The following is a 4,951-nucleotide window of genomic DNA, read 5'->3' on the forward strand; positions in this document are numbered from 1 at the left end:
AACCAATAAAAGAATCAGACAAGAAGAGGATGTGCACAAGAAATGTTTTAAGTTGTCGCTCAATGGAAAGAGTGAGTTTGACGTTTTGAGCGTAGCGCTTCGTCGAAAAGAAGAAAGGGAAAAGTTTCAAAAAGAAGCAAGAAATCGCGACTACCACAACGACACATATGCAATCACACACACACACACACATATATATATAGTGGCTGGGTGGTAAGTAGCTTGCTTACCAACCACATGGTTCCAGGTTCAGTCCTACTGCATGGCACCTTGGGCAAGTGTCTCTCTACTATAGCCTTGGGCCAACCAAAGCCTTGTGAGTGGATTTGGTAGGCGGAAACTGAAAGAAGCCCGTCGTATATGTATATATGTACATATATATATATATCTATATATGTGTGTGTCTGTGTATCTGTTTGTTTGTGTCTGTGTTTGTACCCCCACCATCGCTTGACAACCGATGCTGGTGTGATTAGGTCCCCGTAACTTAGCTGTTCAGCAAAAGGAACCGATAGAATAATTAGTAGGCTTACAAAGAATAAGTCCTGGGGTTGATTTGTTCGACTAAAGGCTGTGCTCCATCAGGGCTGCAGTCAAATGACTGAAACAAGTAAAATAATAAACGAATAACAGAATATATATATATATATATATATATATATATATATGTTTGTGTGTGTGTGTGTGTGTGTGTGTGTGTTTTTGTCTCCCACCGCCATTTGACAACTGGTGTTGATGTGTTTGCATCCCCATAACATTAGAGGTTCGTCAAATGAAACCGTGATAATAAATACCAGAGTCTAAAGAAAAAGAAATGTCTGTGTTATTGGGGCTGATTTGTTCGACTAAAACCTTTCCAGATGGTGCTTCAGTATGGTCGCAATCCAATGACTGAAGCAAGTTAAAAAAACAAACAAAACAAAACAAAAAACAAAAACGATAAAGATTAATATTTGTATACGTCAAGTCAGTACAGCACCACCTACCCGAATTATCTAAATGCATGCCATTAACTGATTTGAGTTATTTCCCTTAACTTATATTTTTTGTTCTAGTCACGCACATATTTTGCACCAAGAACGGAAGCAACGATGAAATCAATGATAAACAACACCAGCTCCGCCACTACCACCAGCACCACAACCACCACCACAACAACAAAAACAACAACAACAACAACAACTACGACAACAACAACACTTAATATAATTATAGCAAGAGATTCAAGCTCAGATCTAGAAGTTACTGGATATTAACCAACTATCAAAGCAAACAAAAACAACAATTTTTCAGAAGATTGTTTCTTTGATCGTCTAACAAAATAATTTTCGTTTCGTTGTCATTTAATTTTTACTCTTTTTTTTCTTTTCTCTTTTCCAAAAGTTTTCAATTGTGATAAACTTGCTTTGTATTTATTTATATAAATTTTATTCTCTCTCCTTATCTGTCCCTTATTTCGCTCTACGCATCGTTATCTTATACTTACACCCTTTCTACTTTCACTTGCAATCTACTTAATCATTTCACGTCGTACATTTTCCTTGTCTACATATCGCTGTGGAATCTTCTAGGCAGTTTCGATACAGAAAAAGGTTTCCTGTGCTCTCCAATTACCTCTCTACACATGCTTAACAATACTCTGGTTGATGCTGGTATGTAAACATGTTTTGAAACTGCGAGAATTTTTTTCTTATTTCTTCAAAAGTGAAGTGGTATTGCGCATTAAGCTATGTCTATTGTAGTCAAATGGCTGACTCGGTAAAACACATCCCGATACTTATTGTAGCTGTTGAAGGCGGCGAGCGAGCAGAATCGTTAGCAAGCCAAGCGAAATGTTTAGCGGCATTTCGTTCGTCTTCACGTTCTAAGTTCAAATTCCACCGAGGTCGACTTAGTTTTTCATCATTTTGGGGTCGATAAAATAAGTACCAATTGAGTAATAGGATTGATGTAATCCACCTATCACGCCCCCCCCCCAAAAAAAAAAATTGCTGGCCTCGTGCCAAAGTTTGAACCTATATTGGAGCGATACAAGGCGGCAATCTGGAGGGATTTGTAGCACGCTGGAGAAGATGCTTACCGATATGTTGTCTCTCTTTCGGTTCTGAGTTCAAATTTCGCCGAGGTCGACTTTGCTTTTCACCCGTTTCAAGGTCGATAAAATAAGTACCAGTTACGTATTGGGGTTGATCAAATCGACTAACTCTTGCCTCAACACTTCAGGCTTTGTACCTTTTGTGCAGAGGATTATATTCAAATTACCATAGAGTTTGAGTACTCTTTTACTCGTTTCAATCATTTGACTGTGGCCATGCTGGAGCACCGCCTTCCAGTTGAGCAAATCGACCCCAGGGCTTATTCTTTGGAAGCCTAGTACTTATTCTATCGGTCCCTTTTCGCCGAACCGCTAAGTTACGGGGACGTAAACACACCAGCATCGGTTGTCAAGCGATGATGGGGGTACAAACACAGACACACAAACACACATACACACACACACACACACACACACACACACACACATATATATATATATATATACATATATACGACAGGCTTCTTTCAGTTTCCGTCTACCAGATCCACTCACAAGGCTTTGGTTGGCCCGAGGCTATAGTAGAAGACACTTGCCCAAGGTGCCACGCAGTGGGACTGAACCCGGAACCATGTGGTTGGTAGGCAAGCTACTTACCACACAGCCACTCTTGCGCATTTATAGTTCACGTTCTGAGGTCAAATTCTGCCGAAGTTGACATTGCCTTTCATGTTTTCCAAGCTCAATAAAGTAAGTACCAGTTAAACATTGGAGTCGATGTAGTCGACTAACCCTTTCCCCAAAAACTGCTGCCCTTCTGGCAAAATTTGAAATCGATATTTGTTTCTATTTCAAAAATGTACAGCGCGGTCGTGACTGTGTAATAAGAAGCTTGCTTCCCAGCGACATGGTTCTGGGTTCAGTCCCACTGCATGGCACCTTGGGCAACTGTCTTCTGTTATAGCGTCGGGCCGACCAAAGTCTTGTAAGTGGATATGGTAGACGGAAACTGAAAGAAGTAAAATGTAAAAGGTAAGACTACCTCTCCTTAGATTCTAAACAGTAGACCAAATACCAAGTCACTTCATGACCCACCGAGGGGAAGAGACATGGAAATTCACGTTCACCTGCTAAACCTACCCAACAAGTGCTATTCTATATTTTTGGGATGAGGAATTATATAGATTATTTACAAAGGACGGATAGGTGTCCTCATTTTGTTTGTTGTCATCAGAACGTTTCGGGGCTTGTACTCTCCAGCCTCCATATGCTTACAGCATATAACGTAATAGAAAAGAGCGCAGGCTACTAACCCTCGAATTCTAAGTTCAGTCGCAGGCAGGGACTTGAAAAATAATATCAACAGAAAAATGATATCAGCAACATACCGTAGGAATGAGAATAGTTTACCCAATTAGTCAAATAAGGGGTTGGGTTCAAAATTCCACCAGAACACCTGATGAAGGCTTGAGAGTACATCAGCCGAAACGTTGTGATAACAACAAACAAGATGAGGACACCTACGACCATTGTACGTAATCTACACAGCAAATACTTATCAAGAGTCCGTGATATCGTAGTGTAGAGGTAGAAACATTGAACCAAAGGAGATAAGAACGGCTCTGATCATAGCTCTGCTTGATCAACGTTGAATTGGGGTTTAACAACAACAGCAACAATAACAACAACAATATCAATAACAAGTTGGTACATGATAAAGACAATGGCGCAACGATATGAAAGACCGATCGATGATACGGATATTTCGATCAGTTACATCCTTGCCAAAAATTTGCTCAAGCAGATCTAGCCATTCATAGTTTGGTCAGTTAAATACAATACTTTTTTTTCTTATCTCTTTGCTTGTTTCAGCCATTAGACTGTGGCCATACTGGGGCACCACATTGAAGAATTTTTAGACGAATAAATCGACCCCCCTGTACTTAAGTTTTGTAAGCCTTGTAATTTTTCTACCAGTATCTAGAGCTGAACTGCTAAGTTACGGTGATGTAGACACACCAAAACCGGTTGCTTCTTGGTGGGGGAGGGGACAAACACACACACACAGACACGCACATATTATAGGCTTCTTTCAGTTTCCGCCTACCAAATTCACTCACAAGACTGGTCGGCTCGAGGCTGTAGTAGAAGACACTTGCCCAAGGTGCCACGCGAAGGGACTGAACTCCTTACCACACAGTCACACCTACGTCTGATTACATCGTTAGCATGGAGCCCTTCTCCAGTTCAGATTTCGAAGGACTCGTTCGAATATTTGCAACTACCACCAAGATCTGCACCCGCGGTCGGCTTCACCCGCGGTCGGCTTCACCCGGACTGCTGCCCGCGGATTCTAAGCACTCCACGGAGCCCTCCTACTCCACCGATAAAAGGAAAGTCGCCTCGGTCGGCAGCCACCTAACCTGTCGTCCGTACGGTCACCTGGAGAATGTTTTATTACTCCTTGCATATCTATGGTATTTTCATGCCATGGAGGAAAACGGTGAAGCCATTAGATTTAAAATTCGACTTTGGTTTTTGTACATTATTTACATTATTTACATTTGATGGATATTTGTCCTCAACTTGTTTGTTGTTAACACAACTTTTCGGCTGATATACCCTCCAGCATTCATCAGGCTGTAGTGGTTTAGAGCGCGGGCTACTAATCCCAAGATTCCGAGTTCGATTCCAGGCAGTGACCTGAATAATAATAATAATAATAATAATAATAATATTAATAACAACATCGAAAAATACCTTAGGAATGAGAACCCAGGTTCGAAATTTCCCCACGACACCTAATGAAGGCTGGAAGGTATATCAGCTGAAATGTTGTGTTAACAACAAACAAGATGAGGACAAATATCCGTCAAATGTAAATAATGTAAATAATGTGCATAATTCGTCATCTCT

This window comes from Octopus bimaculoides, chromosome 10 (assembly GCF_001194135.2).
Source record: "Octopus bimaculoides isolate UCB-OBI-ISO-001 chromosome 10, ASM119413v2, whole genome shotgun sequence".
In the NCBI taxonomy this organism is placed as follows: domain Eukaryota; kingdom Metazoa; phylum Mollusca; class Cephalopoda; order Octopoda; family Octopodidae; genus Octopus; species Octopus bimaculoides.